We start from the raw sequence: 25173 nt of genomic DNA on the forward strand, positions 1-25173 counted from the left end.
CTGCAGAGCGGGGCAGTAGGCAGGAAGGTTTTATAGGGCTAAGAATAAAGAACAAGGAAGAGAAAAATAGAAAATATCTCATTGGCTGGGGCCACACTGTCAACCTTGTTTATGGTGAGAAGGAACAAGGAAATAAGTATAGAGCCCAGAGCTGGCTTGGCATCTGGGGACTGGCTGACCGGATATACTGCGGTTTCTTGGCAAGCGGAGCATTTACAGGGGCACGAAAGTTATCTAGGTTTTGGTTTGCTGACGTGGCACCCTGGGCAGGAGTGGCTCCATCTTGGGCCTAGAAAGTTACTTCTCCACCAGTATGTGTCAGACACGTGTGTTAATGGATCTGTCCCCCATCAGGCAGTAAGTCACTAGCAGACAGGGACTGTCTGCTTTGCAGCCACATAATAAGGATTCAAAGAGCTCGGCAGATTAATGACGGATCATTTCCTCTGCACCAGGCCCAGTGCTGGATGGCAGGGATCAGAGTTGAATATGGTTTCTGAAGTCAAGCTCACAGCCTAGCAGCTACAATGATGTAGATGTGTGTCTACAAAGTTCAGCAAAGCACAGAGAAGAGAGTGATCGATTCTGTCCACTGGGGTCAAGGACATCTTAGGAGAATATGAGCCTGAACTGAATTTTGAAGGAAAATAGGATTTCTTTGGCTGGATGGGGAAGGGGGTTTTAGGCTGAGGAACAGCAAAGACTCAGATGTATAAAACAGTATGTGCATATGGCGGGGAACAGGAAGTAGCTTGTATTTTCAGAGTGTTCATTCAACAATTATTTCTTAAACACCTACTTTGTGGCAGGAACTGGTTACAGGAGTAACCAAGGCAGACCCATTTCTTTCTTGCTGTATTAGTTTGCGAGGGCCGCCATAACAAGGTACCATAGACTGGGTGGCTTGAAAACAAAAATTATTTTCTTGGGGTTCTGGAGGCTAGAAGTCTGGGATGGAAGCGTTGGCAGGATTGGTTTCTTCTGCGGCCTCTCTCCTTGGCTAGTGATGGCCATTTTCTCACTGTCTTCCTATGGCCTTCTCTCTGTATGTGTCTCTGCCCTAATCTCCCCCTCTTATATGGATACCAGTCATATTGCATTAGGGCCCACCATAATGATCTTGTTTTAACTTAATTGCCTCTTTCAGAATCCTATCTCCAAATACAGTCACATTCAGAAGTACTGGCGGTTAGAACTTCAACATATGAATTTGGGGGCACACAGTTCAGCTCATAACACCCTCAGGGGGTTTACATTCTAATGTGTGTTGGGTTTGAGGGGCAAAAAATGACTATACCAATAAACAAACTTTAGATAATTTTAGGTAATGATAAGTGTTGTGAAGAAAATAGAAACAAGATAACAACATAGAAATTGACCATTCATCATTATATATCTGTATATTATAGCAAATATGTAAATACTTGTTTTTTTCAGCAAATGTTTTTGGAAGACCTTTTCTGAGCCAGGATTTGGGTTTGTTGCTGGGGATCAAAAGTTCCCTCAGACATGATCCTTGCCCTTAAGCGGTTCACAGTGTAGTAGCAGAAACCTATGTGCACACAAGAAAACATAGGAGGAGACCGCATAGTGGGAGGTTAGTGGTTCATCACTAACGCTCGAGCTGTTTCAGCTGGGCAAGAAGGGGTGGTGGTGGTGGGATACTCACTGGCATCATGTGGGAATGTCAGGGTCTTTGGGCTCTACCCAATGGGGAAAATCCATTTCCATCTTGGGTCCCAGGGATACATTTCTTTTGCCACCAAAGGGAGTAGAATAAAACATTCTCTGATGATGGCAACCCAGGCTCAAGGTGGGGTGTCCTGACTCTTCTCTGCACCCGAGGCCAGGTAGACATAGGAGGCCAGGTCAGGGAGGACTGGCCAAGTGCCAGCTGGGTTAATTCATCATTAGCAGGAGGCATTTACTCTGGGCACCATGGTGGATAAAGGCTTGTGTTTACAGTGAACCTTGAACAAGCTCTGAAGCAGAGACTGAAAACACAGGTCCCCTAGGAAGTGGCTGTGTCAGCCCAGATCACTAGACAAGAGTAGTAAGGGGAACTTAAGTTCTCCTAAGGAGAATTGCAGAAAGCAGGTGGTACAAGGGGAGGAGGCCATGGGTGTCAAACCGAACCTGGGGAGGAAGCTCACTGATTCCCTAAGGAGGAGGAGCAAAGCCTCCATCAGTTGTTCAGGCTGGTGACACACCAAGTTTAATGTGCCTCAGAATCTCTTGGAGATGATGGAGCCGCACTCAGCAGCATTCAGTAGGGCGTGTCTGCGTGGGACCCAGGAACCATCATTTTGAACAAGCTGCCCACCCCCCCATGTTTAGGATGTAGGTAGGTGGATTGCTGACCACACTATGAGGAATTCTGAATTATTAAATACAAAAAGGACTTAAATTAACTGTATGATAAATTGTATATAGTGTTCTATGAGTAATTCAGTCTTTCTCACTTTAGTCTTTTAGGACACAAAAGTCCCTAGTTAAAGCAGCTGTGCAAATTTTGTGATATATAAATATGTGCCCATACCAGGTAGACCTTGCCTGACAATCTCAGTTCCTATTCTCCTGCCTGGAGTGGGCAAAATCAGATTTAAGTTCCCGTTCAGACTGCTGACTTGTGGGGTGCCCGAGGAGCAGACCAGGGGTGACATGACCACGTTGCTCAAGTTCCCAAAATGACTGGAAGAGAGAGGGAGGAGACAGTGTATGTTGTTTCAATATGATTGCTCATAACATTTATTGAGTGCACGCTATGTGCCAGACACTTGACTTCCCCCAGAAGCAGACACTCCTGAGATGAAGACTTGTAAGGCAAGCAGTTTAATTGGGTAATTATCCTAAGAAACACTCACAGGGCAGTGAACAGGAAAGGGAAGGAAACCAGTAAGGAGTTACTGTGGACAGCTGGAGCCATCTCACTGGGGTCCTCTGGGGTAGGGGGACCAACTAACCCACTTTACCTGGGGTCAGGAGGTTTGCTGAGGTGAGGGGCTTTCAGTGCAGAATCCAGGGAAGTCCCAGGTAAATCCAGATGCATTGGTCACCCAATCTGGGAGTCAGCGTATCCCACATGCCTAAGTTATCCGGACTGAGGGTGAGGAAGCTGAACTATTCTTTATCCGCCAACTCACCATCTGATTGGTCAGGGATGATGCAGTTTCTAGATTCCCAACCTAGAAAGGCAGTTTTTCCTTTACAGCTCCTGAGAAGTCCCGAGAGCTGAGTAAACCAGCCTGCTGACTGGTGCAGACACAAGAGTGGTTCTCACATTGCATCACTGCCCACCTTTGCTTGCCTTGCTTCGCTTTTTCTTCACTCTCGCTGTCTGGGCTTCACTTCCCAAGTAAAGCAACAACACTGTACGTAATCCTTGCCTCAGGCTCTGCTTTCTAGAGAAGTTGGCCTAATTTGGCTGAATTATGGGAGACCTGAGTTCAAGTCTCAGTTACTTGGCTGACTTGCTCCGTCACTTTGGATAGTTAATTTTTCTCTTCTGGACCTCAGTTTTCCTACCTCCAAATGAGGAGTTGGAACTATATGATCTCTGAGGTCCTTCCCAGTCCTCATGTTCTCTGATCTTATAAGATTCCCCTAAAAGAGCCTTGTGAGTTCCCTGCTAAGCACTAAGCTGCAAACTCATTTCAACTCAGTCATATTTTTTCCCCATCACTGTTAATGCATCTTGGTTTCCTGGGCAATTTTTATTTAAAAGAAAAAAGGAGAGCAGGAGAGAGCAAGTTTGGAAACTCATAGCCCCTATGCCCCAAGGAGATTTTCCTAAAACAATCTCTCTCTCTCTCTCTTTTCTTTTTTTTTTTTTTTTGGTGGGGGCAGGGGGAGACTTACTTTGCAAGGAAATTCAGTCATTCTAAAATGGCCTTTGAAACCAAAGACTATGGAAAAGTTGAAGGAAAAGCACAAAGTGATTGGGGATAAATAGTTCCATATGAGTTACTGGATATAATATTCCTCCTTGTACTACTCAGTGCTGGGTGAAAGCAGACACTGCATGCTTGGTGTGTGCTAACAGATGTGTGTTTAGGTTTAATGGGATTTTAGAAGGGTCAAGAATTCCCCCAAAGAGTACTTGCGCCACTCTGCTCCTGAGGGTCACGAGAAGCCACTCAAAATCTCACCTCCTTTTTGTTGCCAGGCCTTAAAGGTTTTATTCACTTCTTTCTATGGTAAGCAATTTGGAAAAGTCAGAGGGTGGACAATAATAATGATAATAATAAGTAATAATATTAATAATAATATAATCAGTACTGTTTATCGAATGTGTTGTGCATTTACTCATTTGGGTTTCACAAAGTGAGAAGTTCAGTAACTTGTCCAAAGTCACATGGTGGTGGAGGGGAAAGTGAACTTGGATCTGTTAGGCCCCAAAGTCTGTGCTGTGGTCACCTGTGAAATGTGAAGTGGGGCTGTGAATTGGGCAGTGGATTGGACCAGAGCCTTTTAGGTAGCTTCCAATTTGATGTTTGCTTCTTTGGGTAGTAGAGAATTAAACAGCGATTACGGGCCAGGCCTTGTGGTTGCAAAGAGGAATCAAATATATCTCTGGACTTCTGGGAGCTGACACTCTAATAAGGAAGATAAGGTTTGTCACAGATGGGTCATTTATATTTTAGACACAGATAATCACCATCCAGCCGACAGGGGTGAATGAAAGGCCAGGGACAATTACAAGGAATACTGAGAGGCAGCATGCTGCATTGGCAAGAGATCATGGTTAGAAATCTGGTTCTACTATTTCCTAGTTGTGTGACCTCTAGCAAGTTACTTAACCTCTCTGGGCCTCAGGCTCAAGAAAGTTATATCGTTTGAACAGGACTTTGAAGTTTGTGCAAGATTTGAGCATATGGAAATATAAAGGAAAGAAACACATTAAAATTAATAGAGTTGTAACATTATGAGTGATTTCTTTAAACATTTTTTTTCTATGTAGGGGGACAAAAAACACACACAAAAACAACGGCAAGTATTTATGAATTCTAGGGTTGGCAGCAGAATTGATTTTATTTTTGGAGGGAGGTTTCTTTATTGTTTAGGAGGAACATTGAAATAGGCTTTTGATTTTGGAGGAGCATGGCCAGAAGCTAGTCTGGAAGGAGAGCTTGAAGCAAAGGGAGTGGGTGGTAAATTGTTCTGCATTATCAGCTAGAAGGTGCCGTTTTCCTGGGTACAGGGCACATCATGATGGTGCTGTAGTAGAGAGTGACTATTGTTTGAGAAATCAAACAATTTCCTTTCCTATTGGGCACAAGTTGTCCTGTGTTTCCCAGCCTTTTTTGCAATGAGACACGGCCACATGTTCCATCTAATAGAATAAGGGTGGAAGTTTCACATGCCACTTGCAGGACTGGCCACAAAAATCTTCCTCACATGATTCCTTCTCTTGCCCTGTCTGCAGACTGGATGTTGATGCCCAGGGCGAACTGGCAACCACACAGAGAAGATGGCAGATCCTCTGAGCCTGAGTCCCTGAATGACTCTGTGGTGCATAGCTCCATGGGCCCCTGCCCTCTCCCTGACTGGACTTTGTAAGGGTAGATGGAAGTATTCTTTTAAGCCTGTGGAATGTCAGAGTTTTGCTCTAAAAGTAGATAGTGTTATCTCAACTAGTATAATAACATATTTTGGGCATCTCCAGCAGTGCCCAGAGGGAGAGGATTGGGGCTCTGGAACCCAGAGAAGAGGAGGTGAGAGGGAGTTCTCTATTATGAAGTTAGCCCAGACGGAGCAAAATGATGCCCTGCTTTGGCTGAGGATGGAGGTCCCTTATGTTGGCTAAGGATGTTGGTCTTTGGAATCAGCGTCAACTGGGATTCATTTTTCCATTTCACTTTCCTGTTTTGTAGTGCCCTTGTAGTCCCCTCAGGACTTGAGTAGAGTTGGTCAAACACTAAGTTCTAGTGTCACCTGTGCTTTCGGGAATTAAGAGAAGATCAACGTCTAGGTGTGGGAAGACCAGGGAAGATGCAATGTCAGCTTGGGAAAGCTTGAATGGGCAGAATTGAATGGTAGAGAAGTTTGGAGCAGAGGTCTGGAGAGAGAGGTGGCTACCAAGAGAGGAAAAGCTATCCTGGATCCTCAGAAGTACCTGGTGGTGATGTGGGTGGAGTTTGCTTTTGCCCCTACAGTTACTCAAGTTGAGGCTTTCACTGTGTTATGGCTGCTTGATTCTGAAGGGGCTCTTTAGGTATCTCTTCACTGAGGAACTCTGGGATACTTGAGCTGCTTGTATTTTTAAAGTTTTCTTCAATGATTATTATTTTTTATAAAGGGGAAAAAAAACATGCTGAAAGAACATAAAAGAAAGCGATGAAAATGAAAGGATCTAGCATCCAGCATTGGGTCTAACAGTATGTGCTCAGTCAGTGGTGGCCTCCTCTATTCTAATGTTCATCATCAATTTATTATTTTTTATTTTTTGAAGTATAGTTGATTTACAATATTGTATTAGTTTCTGGTGTACAACAAAATGATTCATATATATATATACACATTCTTTTTCATCTTCTTTTCCATTATGGTCTATCACAGGATATTGAATATACTTCCCTGTGCTATACAGTAGGACCTTGTTGTTTATCCATTCTATATATAATAGTTTGCATCTGCTAACCCCAAACTCCCAATCCATTCCTCTCCCACCCCCCTCCCTCTTGGCAACCGCAAGTCTCTTCTCTAAAAATATGGAACATTTCATGAATTTGTGCGTTATCCTTGTGCAGGGGCCGTTCTAATCTTCTCTGTATCGTTCCAGTTTTAGTATGTGTGCTGCCGAAGCGGGCACCGTCATCAGTTAAATCATAACTTCTTGGAAGGAGGAACCTGGCACTATTTTACTTGATTATTGTTGTCCATTGATCATCAGATACATTCTGATTTTAGAAACATTGACATGTGAAAAAGTGTGCCTCTGGGACTTAAGAAAGTAACCCAGGATAGTGATCTGCTTCCTGGTGTTATAGCCACTAATTCTCCTGGGGTGGAGAAGGTTTCCCCGATGGTTGCTCTGAAATAGTTGATGTAATAAAAATCCAACTGTTTAGATCAAATCACCGTCTTTGCGCTTGTGTTTAGAGTAAACACCAGTTTATTTATCACCAGTGCTTGAGTCATGATTTATCAGCAGAGCTTGTACGGGTTCCTGGAAGTGGTATGACCCTGGTCTTGTTCACATACTCTGGTTCCTTACTTCCCCCCAAGAGGCAGGATCTGGGCTGGCATGGCAGATTTCCCTGGAAAACAAAGGGGCCCAGATAATGTCTTGTTCTGATGTCACATGATGTGAACTGGACACCAGCAACCTGGCCTGAACTTAGCTGAAATGGTGGAGGGTGGAACTCAAAACCAGCAGAGGCAGCATCTCATGAGGACCTACTGTGTGCCATGGTGTGAGGTGCTTACTTTTGTGGTCTTTTTTAATCCTTGCAACAACTCTATGGGATGGTACCATGAGTATCCCATGTCGCACAGTTAGGAAAGCCAACATTCAGAGAGGTTAAGTCACTTGTACACAAGGTGACGTGGTTAGGGACAAACCCTGGTTATTCTAATTCCAGAGCCAATGCCCTTGACCGCTTGTCCATGAAAGACATTGGAAATAGCTGGATATGTGCCACCCAGAGATAAGAAAAGTCTCAGAGGGGATGTAATTGCTGTCTTCAAATCTCTGGGAGGCAGAGCGATGAACTAAAAAGATTACAGGGCCGGAGAGACTGGAAGCATCCCTAGAGGCACGCAGCTAATAAATGGTAGAGCCAGAATTGTAACCAGGGCTGTTTTAAGATTTATTTCTGCATCCATAAAAAGGAAAAGAACAACTACTTCAGCGAGTTGTTGGAGGATTAAATGAAGCAACATTTGGAAACTATATAGGCCTGACACTTAGTAAGTGCTCAGTAAATGTTTAATTCCCACCTCACCCATTTCCTTTTTCCCAAAAGAGTGGATGTGTGGAAGAAGAATTTTGTTATGTGGTCCCCACAGTCTAAAAAGTAGAGGTTTCAGAGAGTCAGGGTGAATTTTCAATTCAATTCAACAAGTGTTTATTAAATACCTACTAAATGTCAGACCTTGAACTGGGCATGCAGATGACTGGGGATTCAGAGACAAGACATGGGCCCTGCCCTCAAGGAGTTTCCAGCCTACATTGGAGGCTAAGATGAGCTAGGCCTCAATGAGCATTGTAGAGTATTTCTCATTCTGTGAGAGGACCACAGTGGGGCAAGCAGCATGGGGAGGTAGTTTCCTGGGTTCTGGAGGTACATATGCAGTGGCTGGATAACCAGTTGGCCGTCAGGGAGCTCCTGCCACCAAAGGCTCCAGCCGACATACATCACTGACTGATCATGCCGTGCTCTTCTGCTGGGCCTAGGCAGGTCCCCAGAAACCTTTTTGATAATCTCTTTTAGGCAGCTTGAGGCAGGGGGCACGGGCCTGAGAGGCAACTTGAGTGCCAATCCTGCTCTAGAATAGGTGCCCAGTGGAGGCTGGTGTATGAAGACCCCACTGAGGGCACTAGTTGCTGGGGAGATGGAAACGTGAATAGCAAGTGCTCTGAGCGTGGATGCCCCTCCAACTAGAGACAAAAAGGACTTGCTCCCTCGCTTTATTCAGGTCTCTGCTCAAGTGTCACCTCCTCAGAGAAGTCCTCCCTGACTGCCCCTCCCTGCCACTCTCTGTCCCCATCTCACATGCTTTTTCATGTGTTCCCCAATCTAATGAATGGATTGCCTGATTGATTGTTTAACTAGAATCATCAGTTCCATAGGGCAGGGAGCTTATCTGTTTAGTTCACTGCGGACTGTCTGGCACATTTGTGAAAACTGGGAAATCCCTGCTGTGTTGGGAGGATTAAATGAGGTAACATTTTGAAAACATATAGTTCCTGACATGTAGTAAGTAGATGCTCAATAATTGCAGATTCATTCCCTTTTCTCTTTTCCTTAAGAGACTATTCTGAGTCTCGACCAGGTTTTCTATTACTGAATGAATAAGTGTGCCTCAGTTTCCTTATCTTTATTTTATTTATTTATTTATTTAACATCTCTATCATAGTATCGTTGCTTTACAATGGTGTGTTAGTTTCTGCTGTATCACAAAGTGAATCAGCTATATATACATATATCCCCATATCCCCTCCCTCTTGCGTCTCCCTCCCACCCTCCCTACCCCACCCCTCTAGGTGGTCACAGAGCACCAACATCTACCTCATGGTTATGGTAAAGATGAACTAAGATGAAGAGTGGAAGGCTTCAGCACAGGACAGCACTCCCAGAACATGGTGAGTTCTCAGTCAAGGCGAACAATGGGAGGTGTGGGGCTGTGGGACGCGAGGCAAGAAGCTGTTCAGCTCTGCTTCAAGGGAAGAGGGGAGTTGGGAACAGTGACTCTGATGAATCCCCGCCTGTCCCCAGTGTCAACATGGGTCTTAAAGCACCATAAGTGAATGATATACAAGTGATGGAATGAATCTGATTCAGGAGCAAACTGTAGTTCTCACCCAGGGCTCCTGGGCAGATTCTGAGTTCCAAAATTCGAATTGTGGGACATCCCTGGCGGTCCAGCGGTTAAGACACTGCACTTCCACTGCCGGGGGTGCAGGTTCGATCCCTGGTCAGGGAAATAAGATCCCACATGCCGTGCGGGGCGGCCGAAAAAAAAAAAAAATTTGAATCGTCACTTTCCACAGCTTAGTGACCACTGACTAGGCCCTGGGACTAGCTGCTCTGCTTTGTCCCCTGCTTCCCAGACAGAGAGGTTCTGTCCGCTGAGAACCAGATGCAGAAATGTAAACTAAGAGGCTTAGCGCACTGAAGTGGTGACGGCGGAGCCAGGAACGGGGGCGGGGGCTGGGAGCATGTGCCAACCCTCGGCTGACGCGTGACCTTGAGGCTGCTGGGACCACACACATGCTTCCCGGGTATTGCCTGAAAACTGGGAGGGGCGCAGGGGGAAAGAGCAAAGACCTGTGGGACAGGAAAACAGAGGATTACGGTATGGTTTGATCAGGGCTCCAGATGACGTGGGTGGCGTGGAGTAGGGACCGCGTCCCTGCCGGTCCTAGTCATGGGCACTACGGTCGGCTCTGTGTGGCTCCGGCAGGGGGGCTGCTTGTCCTTCCTGAAGGGCGCCTTCAGCCTCAACCCTGAGGCTGGGCTCCTTGTCTGTCTTCTTTGAGTTTGTGAGCTCTTTGGGGAGAGGCCCTGTGTTTTCTCTCTGTGGTCCCTGCGACAACTTCCACGGGGTCGTGCAGGCCCGGGATAGGCCTCCCTCTCCCTTTTTAAGTGCATCCCTCACTGCTCCGCATCCTGTGCCTCAAATGTCAACTAACCAGACCCCCGTGGGTCCCAGGCAGCGGTCCATCGGGCGTTTCCTTGTCTGGTGTAGCCTCGTGGAAAGAGTGTGAGCTTTGGAGCCGGAGAGACCCGTTCTCATGCCTGTCAAGGCCTCACCTGTAAAACGGGGAGGTGCTCTTGCAGGGTTGCTGTAGACAGTCATCGTGCTGCATCTAGATCAGCCGAACTTAGTCTTCACTACGTCTTAGTAATGATTATTGCTTTAAGTAAAATATCAATTTTTATTTAAAACTAAAGTAAATCCTTCAGTATATTAAGCGTGACATTCAAGTTCAAAAAACACGTGGCAATCACGACATGCAAAGCAATGTAGAAAAGGTTCTGTAGAAGTCTGAAATGTTCAGCGTCCCACAGGTAGAGCGTTTGGGCACAGTATCTTGTGCCGAGCACAGCCCCTAAAGGCTCTGTCACCGGAGCAGACACACAGGGACGTGCCACAGGATACCGACACTGCAGTTTGTCCTCTTTCCGAGTCCCTTTTAAAGGCCTTGGCTGTTGTGCAGGGGCTGCAGGGCTGTCCCAGGCTCCTAGTCTCCAGGCCCCAAAGATGAAGGTGTGACTCGTCTCAGCTGTCTCACCTAAGCCCCTGCGGAAGCGAGTGGTGACGTGATGTACTGGAAGCAACACCATCTTTGTTCCGTTGGGGCCACGTGCCACCCGGATTTTCACCGTGGATGCTATTATTTTCAGCACTGTTTTCTTCAATGTGCTTATCTGTGCACCTGGACGGGACATTAGGAATTCTTTTAGACATCAGTTTGTCTGCTGTTTTTATCCCATAATTGGAGTAAAATTGATTAGTTGAAAGACTGTGTTCCTTGTGACTGTTCCTCACCCACCTGGGGTCCTTGGGGTTGGGGGACGCTGGGAGCCGTGGACACCAGCCGCTCGCTGGGCTGCCATGGCTGTGTAGGCCGTGGAGCAGCATGGGGCAGTGGGTGTGGGCAGTAATTCTGGGTCACCCCCTTGTCTGTGTTGTGCTGAAGCGGAAGCTGTTCAAAATCTGCATCTGGGAGGGTTGTACTAACAGCCACTGGAACCCAGGAAAACCTCTCTGTGTTTCTCTGAGCCCCACCAATGACCGTTAGCCCCGAGGTTTAGTATTTGACAAACATGTACTGACCTCCCCCCAGAAAGGTCAATTTCTGTTCCAGGAACTGCCTGTCATAAGTTCTCCTTCATTGCCTTTTCCCACAAAATCCCCACGGCCTTGGACTAGCCATCTGCTTTCTCGGTTCCTGTGGAAGTGCTACCCATCCTTTAAGATCCAGATGTCACCTCTTCTTGGTAGACGGGTGGTCTCTTCTCTTGCTCTCTTAGCACCCTGGGTGCTTGTTCAGTGTGGGAGCGTCCATATTTATGAAGTTCTTTAAAACAAGGGTCTAATACTATGCCTGGTTTGTAGCATTCCCCCCTTGCCTGGAGTGTTCTCCGTCCTTCCACCCCACCCCTATTCACTGGATTCATGCCTCCTCAGTCTTCAGGTCTCAGCTGTACCATCACTTAATCCAGGAAGCCTTTCTTGACCCCACAGATTAGATGAGACCACCCTCCCCTGTGCCCCCCTCAGCACTGTACCCCTCCCCCACCGTCATAGCACTTCTCACCATGCTCCACAATGGTCTGTTAAATTCTCTCTCCTCCCCGCTGGGAAGTCAGTTCTGGGCAGACAGAAAACCTGCTTGTTTGGTTTACTGCTATATTCTTAGTGCTATCCAATGGCCCTCCAGGCTCACCGGAAGCACACGCAGTGAATATTGGACAAACGAATGAGAAAGTCTGGGTTTAGGTCCCAGGGCTGCCCCTCAGCGGTGTGACCTTGGAAAATGCTTTGAACCACCATTTCTTCTTTGCTGAAGGGATCGGTCACCTCCCAAATCCCTTTCAGCTCGCTTGGACACCCTGCTCTCTTGTGCCCTATTTTACCTGCTGTCTGCAGCTCACGTTCTGGTCCATCCTGAGTGAGTTATGCCCAGAGAACTTCAGGCACTTGCTCACTCGAAGGATTTTACATTCTTTGGAGGAACTTTCACTCTTCAAATATTATCTTTCTGATGTGGTTCTTGGCAGCATCATAGATTCCTCCAGCTCACGTGGGTCAGGTCCCTCCATGTGCACAGACACCTTACCTACTCCCTCAGTTCCTGGCAGTCTTGGCCTCAAGCATTCCCATCAGCGGCCCTAGAAGAGGGTTGGAGCTGCCAGGCCTGGGAAGGAGCATGCTGGGATTCTCATGCAGCCAAGAGGAGGGAAAGCTGTGACTCAGTCCTTGTGAAATGTTAACTTGTGGGGTGAGTAAGACCAGACTGCGGCTGTGTGTCTTGGGAAGTGGTGAGTCTAGTTAATTGGAATTGGAGTCAGAAGGCCAAGGTCAGTTCCTGTCACTGCCGCTCCCACTTCCTAACTTTGTCCTCATTAACATGGAATCCCTCTCCTTTCTGAGCCCCAGCTTTTAATCTGTAAAGTGGCTACCTTAACACCCAGCCTCCTCACCCCAGCATGGTTTAGAAGTGTGGAGGGGACACAGTTTCATTTTCATGGAATACCTACTATGCGACACGCCTCTACATCTGTTATTTAATTGAATCCTCAGAAGAATTCCATGCCGTTGAGAAATCAGCTCTGGATTTCTTTACAGCAGCAGCATGCCCCCACTCTGTGTTGGAACATTCTTTTCCACCTGGAATATCTTTGCACCTGAGGTTACTAGATGAGGATTCGCTGGTCACACATTTGATTAATCCCAGGTTCCCCCAAATCAAACAAGACTTCCCAGAGCATTTTCTGGAGCAATGTGTACCTTTGGGATTTTAAGGGAAAGGCTCCAGCCACCCCAGAACACAGCACAGCAGCCTGGAATTGGGCTCCCCGATGTCTGAGTTGTCAGGGCAACGGTCTCTTCAGACAGGACCTCCCAGTCAGCCATGCCTAGTGTCCCCACTTGTGGAATTTTCCTTTCCACCCCTGAGACTCTGAGTTCGGCGTGTGTGGAGGTCTCCGTGTCCAAGGGAGATGTTCTTTTATCACGGTGCTCAACAACGGGTCGCTGAGGCTGGAAGCTGAACCACCACCCAGATATTTTCAGTCTCCTTCATGCCCTTGATGAACAGGCAAAAAAAGAAGTTACGGTACTTTTAGGGGGTTAATCCTGATGACCAAGGGGAAATAGGGTTGCTGCTAATGAAATTGAGTAGGGAGGAGTTTATCTGGAATTAAGAAGTTCCTCTGTGGGGCCTTCTACATTTTTTTTTTCTTTTTTATAAATTCTGAGGTGTTAAAAAAAAAAAAAAAGAAGGCTACTAAGTTTCTATACTGGTAAGACCACCAGTGGCTCAGATCCTTCAGGAATGAGCATTCGATTTGGGTCACCCCACAAAGTCAAGATTTCTGACCAGGGGAGATGCTGCCTGAGAGCAGAAAAAAACGCAATATTTAACTCTCTCTTTCTCCTTCACTCTTTCTAACTAGGGTTTTATGACAAGTTACTGAAGATATCTGTAAGATTTTTTTTTTTTTTGCGGTACGCGGGCCTCTAACTGTTGTGGCCTCTCCTGTTGTGGAGCACAGGCTCCGGAAACGCAGGCTCAGCGGCCATGGCTCACGGGCCCAGCCGCTCCACGACATGTGGGATCCTCCCAGACCGGGGCACGAACCGGTGTACCGAACCCGTGTTCCCTGCATCGGCAGGCGGACTCTCAACCACTGCGCCACCAGGGAAGCCCTGCGCATCATTCTTAAACTGTCCTTGAACTTGTCCTCTGCTGTCCCAACATCTTTGAAATAAACTTCTCTTCTATTTAATCAGCCAGGATCAGCTTCTGATTCTTGCAGTGAGAAAGTCTGACATACAGAAATTGAAATGATAGTAGTAGTAATATAATAATAATAATAAAAAGAAAACCTTTATCGAGCACCTGCTGTATGCTAGGCACCATACTATATGCTAGGAATGCATTATTCCATCTCCTCCTTTCAACAATCCTACATGTTTGGTATATTTTTACTTCTTTGTTTGGTTTTGTTTTTAGTAGCAGAGGTAACCAAAGCTTAGAGAGATTTCAAAATTTGTCCAAAGTCACAGATGAGGAATTTATGTCCGTGAAGCTTGAAAGACAGTAGGAAATAAGCCAAGACTACAAAAAAATGTTTTAGGCTTTGTTATGGGAACATTTAAAACATGCACAAAAAGAGAGAATAGGGTAACAAACCTCTGTGCACCCATCACCCCAGTTTCAGCAAATCATCAATATATACAAGAATATAATATGCTTTATACTATTAGTTTCAGTATAAATGAGCTAACTATATTGAGTTTTCTTGAATGTCATGAGATTTAAGAGTTTGGAGTTTGAGTTGACTATATATAGGAACAACATTAATTAAAATTTATAGTAAGTTTTCTAACTATATAAAATTTAAAATATATGTCAAAATATCATTAAAAATTAAAAGGCAAACAATAGACTGTGAAATTTACTTGCCACAGATGTGATATTTAAAAAAAATCTTTATTATATAAAGAGATCATGCATAGTGATACAAAAATTATGAAATATAGCAGAAAGTGGGTCAAAGGTGTAAACATACATTTCCTAGAAAAAGAACCAATGACAGCTATCAAGATTACTAGTAATCAAAGCAATGAAAATAAAGAAAAGGTGTTTTCACCTTTTTTTCATAAAATGAAAAATTTAAAAAATGGATATTCACATTCTGCTGAAAGGATGGTGATTTAGTATAATCCTATTGGAAATTATTTGACAAAATGTATTATGAGCTTAAAGAAATTTATATCCTTTGTTTCTTTTTATAATTTAATTTATTTTTTACACAGCAGATTCTTATTAGTTATCTATTATATACATATTAGTGTATACATGTCAATCCCAATCTCCCTATTCATCACACCCGATCCCCCCCGACCCCCACTTTCCCCCCTCAGTGTCCATACATTTGTTCTCTACATCTGTGTCTCTATTTCTGCCTTGCAAACTGGTTCATCTGTACCATTCTTCTAGATTCCACATACATGCGTTAATATACGATATTTGTTTTTCTCTTTCTGACTTACTTCACTCTGTATGACAGTCTCTAGGTCCATCCACGTCTCTACAAATGACCCAAGTTCATTCCTTTTTATGGCTGAGTAATACTCCATTGTACATATGTACCACATCTTCTTTATCCATTTGTCTGTCGATGGGCATTTAGGTTGCTTCCATGACCTGCCTATTGTAAATAGTGCTACAATGAACATTGGGTGGGGTGTATGGTTTTGAATTATGTATTTCTCTGGGTATATGCCCAGTAGTGGGATTGCTGGGTCATATGGTAATTCTATTTTAGTTTTTTAAGGAACCTCCATACTGTTCTCCATAGTGGCTGTATCAATTTACATTCCCACCAACAGTAGCAAGAGGGTTCCCTTTTCTCCACACCCTCTCCAGCATTTGTTGTTTGTAGATTTTCTGATGATGCCCATTCTAACCAATATGAGGTGATAGCTCATTGTAGCTTTGATTTGCATTTCTCTAATAATTAGTGATGTTGAGCAGCTTTTCATGTGCCTCTTGGCCATCTGTATGTCTTCTTTGCAGAGATATTTATTAGGCCTTCTGCTCATTTTTTGATTGGGTTGTTTGTTTTTTTAATATTGAGCTGTGTGAGCTGTTTATATACTTTGGAGATTAATCCTTTGTCCACTGACTCATTTGCAAACATTTTCTCCCATTCAGAGCATTGTCTTTGCGTCTTGTTTGTAGTTTCCTTTGCTGTGCAAAAGCTTCTAAGTTTCATTAGGTCCCACTTGTTTAATTTTGTTTTTATTTCCATTACTCTAGGAGGTGGATCAAAAAATATCTTGCTGTGATTTATGTCATAGAGTGTTCTGCCTATGTTTTCCTCAAAGAGTTTTATGGTGTCTGGCCTTATATTTAGGTTTTTAATCCTTTTTGAGTTTATTTTTGTGTATGGTGTTAGGGAGTGTTCTAATTTCATTCTTTTACATGTACCTGTCCAGTCTTCCCAGCACCACTTATTGAAAAGACTGTCTTTTCTCCATTGTGTATCCTTGCCTCCTTTGTCTAGATTAGTTGACCATAGGTGTGTGGGTTTGTCTCTGGGGTTTCTATGCTGTTGCAGTGATCTATATTTCTGTCTTTGTGTCAGTACCATATTGTCTTGATTACTGTAGCTTTGCAGTATAGTCTGAAGTCAGGGAGTCTGATTCCTCCAGCTCTTTTTTTTTTCCCCTCTAGATTGCTTTGGCTATTTGGGGTCTTTTGTGTCTCCATACAAATTTTAAAATAGTTTGTTCTGTTTTGTAAAAAATGCTATTGGTAATTTGATTGGGATTGCATTGAATCTGTAGATTGCTTTGGGCAGTATAGTCATTTTCACAATACCGATTCTTCCAATCCAAGAACATGGTATATCTCTCCATCCGTTTGTGTCATCTGATCTCTTTCATCAGTGCCTTATAGTTTTCTGAGTACAAGTCTTTTACCTCCTTAGGTAGGTTTATTCCTAGGTATTTTATTCTTATTGTTGCAATGGTGAATGGGATTATTTCCTTAATTTCTCTTTCTGATCTTTTGTTGTTAGTGCATAGGAATGCAAGAGATTTCTGTGCATTAATTTTGTATCCTGCAACTTTACCAAATTCACTGATTAGCTCTAGTAGCTTTCTGGTAGTATCTTTAGGATTCTCTATGTATAGTGTCATGTCATCTGCAAACAGTGACTGTTTTACTTCTTCTTTTCCAATTTGTATTCCTTTTGTTTCTTTTTCTTCTCTGATTGCTGTGGCTAGGTCTTCCAAAACTATGTTGAGTAAGAGTGGCGAGAGTGGGCATCCTTGTCTTGTTCCTGATCTTAGTGGAAATGCTTTCAGTGTTTCACCATTGAGAATGATGTTTGCTGTGGGTTTGTCATATATGGCCTTTATGATGTTGAGGTAGGTTCCAAGAATGATGTTTGCTGTGGGTTTGTCATATATGACCTTTATGATGTTGAGGTAGGTTCCCTCTATACCAACTTTCTGGAGAGTTTTTATCATAAATGGGTGTTGAATTTTGTCAAAAGCTTTTTCTGCATCTATTGAGATGACCATATGGTTTTTATTCCTTATTTGTTAATATGGTATATCACATTGATTGATTTGTGTATATTGAAGAATCCTTGCATCCCTGGGATAAATCCCACTTGATCATGGTGTATGATCCTTTTAATGTTTTGTTGGATTCTGTTTGCTAGTATTTTGTTGAGGATTTTTGCATCTATATTCATCAGTGATATTGGTCTGTAATTTTCATTTTTGTAGTATCTCTGTCTGGTTTTGGTATCAGGGTGATGGTGGCCTCATAGAGTGAGTTTGGGAGTGTTCCTACCTCTGCAATTTTTTGGAAGAGTTTGAGAAGGATGGGTATTAGCTCTTCTCTAAATGTTTGATAGAATTCCCCTGTGAAGCCATCTGATCCTAGACTTTTGTTTGTTGGAAGATTTCTAATTACAGTTTCAATTTCATTACTTGTGATTGGTCCATTCATATTTTCTCTTTCTTCCTGGTTCAGTCTTGGAAGGTTATACCTTTCTAAGAATTTGTCCATTTTTTCCAGGTTGTCCATCTTATTAGCATAGAGTTGCTTGTAGTAGTTTCTTAGGATGCTTTGTATTTCTGCGGTGTCTGTTGTAACTTCTCCTTTTTCATTTCTAATTTTATTGATTTGAGTCCTCTCCCTCTTTTTCTTGATGAGTCTGGCTAATGGTTTATCAATTTTGTTTATCTTCTCAAAGAACCAGCTTTTAGTTTTACTGATCTTTGTTATTGTTTTCTTTGTTTCTATTTCATTTATTTCTGCTCTTATCTTTATAATTTATTTCCTTCTACTAACTTTGGGTTTTGTTTGTTCTTCTTTCTCTCGTTCCCTTAGGTGTAATATTAGATTGTTTATTTGATATTTTTCTTGTTTCTTGAGGTAGGATTGTACTGCTATAAACTTCCCTCTTAGAACTGCTTTTGATGCATCCTGTAGGATTTGGATCATTGTGTTTTTGTTGTCATTTGTCTCTAGGTATTTTTTAATTTCCTCTTTGAATTCTTCAGTGATCTCTTGGTTATTTAGTAACATATTGTTTAGCCTCCATGTTTTTGTGTTTTTTTATGGTTTTTTTTTTTTTGCCTGTAATTGATTTCTAATCTCATAGCATTGTGGTTGAAACGATGTTTGATATGATATCAGTTTTCTTAAATTTACCAAGGCTTGATTTGTGATCCAGGATGTGATCTATCCTGAAGAATGTTCCATGTGCACTTGAGAAGAAAGTGTAATCTGCTGTTTTCGGATGGAATGTCCTATAAATATCCATTAAATCAATCTGTTCTATTGTGTCATTTAAAGCTTGTATTTCCTTATTAATTTACTGTCTGGATGATCTGTATATTGGTATAAGTGAGGTGTTAAAGTCCCTCAGTATTACTGTGTTACTGTCGATTTCCTCTTTCATGGCTATTAGCATTTGCCTTATGTATTGAGGTGCTCCTATGTTGGGTGCATATATATTTATAATTGTTGTATCTTCTTCTTGGATTGATCCCTTGATCATTACGTAGTGTCCTTCCTTGTCTCTTGTAACATTCTTTATTTTAAAGTCTATTTTATCTGATATGAGTATTGCTACTCCAGCTTTCTTTTGATTTCCATTTGCACGGAATATTGTTTTCAATCCCCTCACTTTCAGTCTGTATGTGTCCCTAAGTCTGAAGTGGGTCTCTTGTAGACAGCGTATATATGGGTCTTGTTTTTGTATCCATTCAGTGAGCCTGTGTCTTTTGGTTGGGGCCTTTAATCCATTCACGTTTAAGGTAATTATCAATATATATGTTCCTATTACTATTTTCTTAATTGTTTTGTGTTTGTTTTTGTAGGTCCTTTTCTTCTCTTTTGTTTCCCACTTAGTGATGTTCCTTTAGCATTTGTTGTAGAGCTGGTTTGGTGGTGCTGAATTCTCTTAGCTTTTGCTTGTCTGTAAAGCTTTTGATTTCTCCATCGAATCTGAATGAGATCCTTGCTGGGTAGAGTAATCTTGGTTGTAGATTCTTCCCTTTCATCACTTTAAGTATATCATGCCACTCCCTTCTGTCTTGTAGAGTTTCTGCTGAGAAATCAGCTGTTAACCTTATGGGAGTTCCCGTGTATGGTATTTGTCATTTTTCCCTTGTTGCTTTTAATAATTTTTCTTTGTCTTTAATTTTTGTCAGTTTGATTACTATGTGTCTTGGCGGGTTCTCCTTGGGTTTATCCTGCCTGGACTCTGTGCTTCCTGGACTTGGGTGGCTATTTACTTTCCCATGTTAGGGAAGTTTTCAACTATATCTCTTCAAATATTTTCTCTGGTCCTTTCTCTCTCTCTTCTCCTTCTGGGACCCCTATAATACGAATATTGGTGCATTTAATGTTGCCCCAGAGGTCTCTTAGGCTATCTTCATTTCTTTACGTTCTTTTTTCTTTATTCTGTTCCGTGGCAGTGAATTTCACCATTCTGTCTTCCAGGTCACTTTTCCATTCTTCTGCCTCAGTTATTCTGCCATTGATTCCTTCTAATGTATTTTTCATTGCAGTTATTGTATTGTTCATCTCTGTTTGTTTGTTCTTTAATTCTTCTAGGTCTTTGTTAAACATTTCTTGCATCTTCTCGAAATTTGCCTCCATTCTTTTTCTGAAGTCCTGGATCATCTTCACTATCACTATTCTGAGTTCTTTTTCTGGAAGGTTGCCTATCTCCACTTCATTTAGTTGTTTTTCTGGGGTTTTATCTTGTTCCTTCATCTAATACATAGTCTTGTGCCTTTTCATTTTGTCTATCTTTCTGTGAATGTGGTTTTCATTCCACAGGCTGCAGTATTGTAGTTCCTCTTGCTTCTGCTGTTTGCCCTCTGGTGGATGAAGCTATCTAAGAGGCTTGTGCAAGCTTCCTGATATGGGGGACTGGTAGTGGGTAGGGCTGGGTGTTACTCTGGTGGGCAGAGCTCAGTAAAACCTTAATCCGCTTGACTGCTGATGGGTGGGTCTGGGTTCCCTCCCTGTTGGTTGTTTGGCCTGAGGTGACCCAGCACTGGAGCCTACCTGGCTCTTTGGTGGGGCTAATGGCAGACTGTGGGAGGGCTCACGCCAAGGAGTACTTCCCAGAACTTCTGCTGCCAGTTTCCCTGTCCCCACCATGATCCACAGCCACCCCCTGCCTCTGCAAGAGACCCTCGAACACTAGCAGGTAGGTCCAGTTCAGTCTCCCATGGGATCATTGCTCCCTCTCCTGAGTCCTGATGCACACACTACTTTGTGTGTGCCCTCCAAGAGTGGAGTTTCCACTTACCCTGGTCATGTTGAAGTCCCGCAATCAAATCCCGCCAGCCTTCAAAGTCTGATTCTCTAGGAATTCTTCCTCCCATTGCCGAACCCCCAGGCTGGGAAGCCTGACGTGGGGCTCAGAACCTTCACTCCAGTGGGTGGACTTCTGTGGTATAAGTGTCCTCCAGTTTGTGAGTCACCCACCCAGTGTCCTTGGGATTTGATTTTATTGTGATTGTGCCCCTCCTACCATCTCACTGCAACTTCTCCCCTGTCCTTGGATGTGGGCCATCTGTTTGGTGAGTTCCACTCTCCTCCTGTCGATGATTGTTCAGCAGTTAGTTGTGATTCTGGTGCTCTCCAGAAATTTATATCACTTGATCCAAAAATTCCACCTTGAGAATCTTCTCCTAAGGAATTATGAGAGGTATAAAAAGATTTCTATGCAAAGAATTTCATTGCAGCATGAACTGTAAGAGCAAAAATATTGGGGGAAAACCTCAAAAGCCTAACAGTAAGAGAATTGTTGTGTAAATTATGGTGTAAACATAGAAGGAATATTACAGAACCATTTCCTGTGGAAAATGGTCATATATGTAAAGTATGGTTTTATTTATGTAAATTTTATCTTTTTCTTACACATACACACACATACACGCAGAAAAAAAAATGGATAAAAATATACCAGCATGTTAACAGTGGTTATCACTAGATTGTGGGGTTGTGGATTAAAAAAAAAAAAGTTCTTTTTGTGCTTTCTGTGTTTTCTACTTTTTTCATGAGGAATGTGTATTCCCCTTTAGAATCAGAAAAGAAACTTAATAAAAAGTTGACTTAAAAGAACGTTATCCAGCAAAAATCTTTATAACTTTACCACTGTGAACCTTGTGAGCTGTGTAAATTGTTGTTTATTTTTATTATTATTTTTTTTGCGGTACGTGGGCCTCTCACTGTTGTGGCCTCTCCCGTTGCGGAGCACAGGCTCCTGACGCGCAGGCTCAGCAGCCATGGCTCACGGGCCCAGCCGCTCCGCGGCATGTGGGATCTTCCCGGACCGGGGCACGAACCCACGTCCTCTGCATCGGCAGGCGGACTCTCAACCACTGTGCCACTAGGGAAGCCCTGTTGTTTATTTTTAATACTACTAATAATTATGGAGTGCTTACTTTAATCAATAATACTGCAATTGTTCAGTCCTCACTATGTGAAAGGCACTTAAACACTTTATTTATGATATCAATTGCTACCTGTAAAACAGACTTATACTAAGGATTATAATCCTTCCCATTATATAGATGAGAAAACTGAGACTCCTAATGGATAAGCAACTTGCTCAGAGTCACAGAGCTTTCAGTGGTGGAGCCAGGGCTTGAGCTAGGTTTGTTTGACACCAGGACCCCTGTGCTTCTCCACTAGAAGTTCACTAGTGGTGAAGCCACTTCCCTCTTGGACAGCATGAGATATCTCACGGGACAGCTCTTCCAAAGTGAGCCTGCATCATAAGGCCGCATGTGTCACAGCCTTGGGTTGGCTCAACACTGAGTCCAACCTCCTTTGATTGTTAGAGTCAGCTGGCAGTCAGAGGACTGATCTGAAGAGAAAATCCAATTTTCCTTGAGGTTGAGGAAAACAGGCTTTTCTTCCTATTTTATTCAGTGAAAACGGAGAAAACCCACAAGAGAGATGAAGCAGTACCTGCTGATCTTTTCCTAAACAGCAGCCTCTGTTATCCATTTTCTTGGCCTCCGTGTCTGACCCAAACCCTGCAGATGGACAGTCTTTTCCTTTAGAAACACTGGTATCTTCAATTAGGTTACAGCCAAGGCCTCCAGTTCTGTAAGCCTTCTCTGCCTCCTTCCATGGCAGTCCACATCTCTGTGATGCTCTGTGAAGGGTTAATATTTAACTCGCACACGGTGACCTCTTGTCTTTCATTTTCCAGGTCTTAAAAGGGAGCAGTGTTTGGCTGGGTCCCTTTGGTTTCCAAGACCTGCCTATACCTTGCAGGGTTGTGGTGAGGATTAGTGATAGTGGTAGAAAGGCCATTATTCTGTAGCTTCCATGAAGACAGGGTAATGCTTGCCTTGTCCCCATAGCGATCTCCATTTTTTGGCCTGGCACCCTGCACATAGCACGTATAGCAGATCTTTGATGAGTAACGGTATGAATGAATGAACAGAGCACACCGCGTGGAAGAGCCCGGGCACTCACCAACCCCTAGCCACGATACACTGTTGGCCTGCCCCTCTCTGACCCTTAGTCTGCACATCTGGATGACAAAGGATTTGTGTAGTTGGTCCCAAGGGTGCCTTCCAGATCTGACATCTGTGCCTGTGTCTATATACTCCTGCAGTGAGCTGGGACTTGGGGTGGAAAGACGATCTTCCCAGCATGTGCCCAGAATTATTTGATGTGTTCTGCATGTGAGAATAGGAGCCTGTGGACCCTCCCAGGGTTCATTCCACCCCCTTTGTACCCGATCTGGGCCTCTCTCACATGGCAGTCCGCAACATCTGTCAGAAACACTTGTGCCAGGATGACTCTTGCCTCAAGTATGTCCTTGGAAAGCCCTCACGATACGGAGCCTGCTGAGAGTTTATGTAACTGGACGAGTGGCCAGGAGAGCATGCGCAAAGGGCTCTGTGACCCTTCAGGGTGACTCAGCTACAAGCTGTACATAGTGTGCAAACTCCAGAGGAGAGAGCACCTTGGGGACAGGGGCAGGAAATTCTGCCTCTACTTTATATATGTATTTTTTGATGGTTATTCCCCTTTTTACTCTAAAAAGGAAGGGCTTGAGGTAGCTGACCCAAACATAAAGAGTATGAGAAATAAAAGAGTGAAAAATTAATGAGGAAATTAGGATGAAGGAAAAATAAAGTTTTCTGGGGGGTCCTCTGTCTGCCCCTCCAGATCCACTCTCCATCCTTCTCCAACCTGCTCTCTGCTCTGGGGTTTGACCTACATCTAGATCCTCTTTGGGTTTGGTCATGGAGACAGCCAGCAGGAGATCAGAAAGTGAGAGGGGTCCCTTCAGGCAGGTTGCGTCCTTCCATGGGGGACACAAATCCTCTCAAGGTGACCTTCCCAACAAAACTCTCTGCCTCTGGACAGGTAACTGCTCTGTCCCTTGGGAGGAGGGGTGAGAAACCCCCCTGTTACTGGCCCCTGGTCACTGTGTACTTCCCCTACCTCCAGCTCACACCTCTATAAGTAGTCCCACTGTAAATAAAGCCTGCTTGAATTACACTCATTTCAGTGCACCATCTGTTTCCTGTTAGGACTCTGACTGATACATAAGGGTAGGACGAAAATGAGAGGCAGTCAGAAATAATGCTCATAAATTAAATACAAATCATAGTGCCCTGTACATGTGCTCCCCTCCAAAGGTACATCTGTCCATGTGTGGCACATTTGACTCTGACCTTCCCAGCGACCAAAACAACAGATCCAGAGGAGGAGACCTCTAGTCTTCTCTCTCCCTCCTGCCAGAGCCTGAAGGCTCTTCCTAAAAACAACTCTCACCATCACTCCCATTACCTTGTGTTGTGCATTGAGTTTTGTTCCCCCAAAAGGTAGGTTCAAGTCCTAAGCCCTTGTGCCTGTGAATGGGACCTTACTTGGAAGAGGGTCTTTGTAGATGTAATCACATTAAAAGGAGGGCTCACCCTAATCCCATGACTGGTATCCATATAGGAAGAGGGAACTTTGGACACAGAGACACACACAGTGGGACATCATGTGAAGACGGAGGCAGAGGTGGGGGTGATGTACGACCACCAGAAACTAGGATGGGGAACTGGGACAGATTCTCCCTCAGAGGCTTCAGAAGGAACAACCCTGTTGACAGGGTTGACACCTTGATTTCGGATTTCTAGCCTCTAAACTATGAGAGAATAAGCTGTTGTTTTCAGCCACCATGTTTGTGGTTCATTCATGATGGTAGGCCTAAGAAAACTCATATGTTTTGATCTGGTACCAAGGCTCTTCGTGGTCTGGCCTCACCTACCTTTCTAGATTCATCTGCCACCACTCACCAGCCTACCATTTAGCTCTGGTTCTCATATATGTATAGTCTTTCATATTTCCAAGCCTTTGGCTATATTCTTATGCTGCCTGGAATGCCTTTTCTACTTTACTGGACCTTGGCTAATTTTTTTTCACTCTGAGACATTTACCTCAGGCATTGCTTTCTCCAGGTGACCTCCCCTGTGTCTCCCAGCTGTGTTGGGCCCACCTCCTTTGGGCTCCTACCTCATTGTAACAGATGATGTAGCATTTGTTTCCCTCTCTAGATGATAACCTCCTTAAGGCAAGGTTCTGTTTACCTCTGCATCTCCAGGGTCTAGAACAGTGCCTGGTACATAGTAGATGCCCTATCAATGTTTCTAGAACTGTACAGTTCCTTAACATGACATTGTTCTGGTACTTGCTATAAGACAGGT

The 25173-nt window shown here is 43.8% G+C and overlaps 1 long non-coding RNA gene and 1 other non-coding gene across 2 annotated transcripts in view; one reads left to right on the forward strand and one right to left on the reverse strand.

The window, feature by feature from the left end:
• LOC132432374 (uncharacterized) overlaps window positions 1-25173 on the forward strand; it is a 184792-nt gene that overhangs the window by 144360 nt on the left and 15259 nt on the right. The window contains exon 2 of the long non-coding RNA XR_009520880.1: window positions 9209-9307. This is a non-coding gene — a long non-coding RNA (uncharacterized lncRNA). The remainder of the gene's footprint in view (window positions 1-9208; window positions 9308-25173) is intronic.
• LOC132416071 (U6 spliceosomal RNA) lies at window positions 6705-6811 on the reverse strand. Its single transcript, XR_009517455.1, has one exon. It is a non-coding gene; the product is annotated as a U6 spliceosomal RNA (small nuclear RNA).

The sequence above is a fragment of the Delphinus delphis genome, chromosome 1 (assembly GCF_949987515.2).
Source record: "Delphinus delphis chromosome 1, mDelDel1.2, whole genome shotgun sequence".
NCBI classification, from domain to species: Eukaryota; Metazoa; Chordata; class Mammalia; order Artiodactyla; family Delphinidae; genus Delphinus; species Delphinus delphis.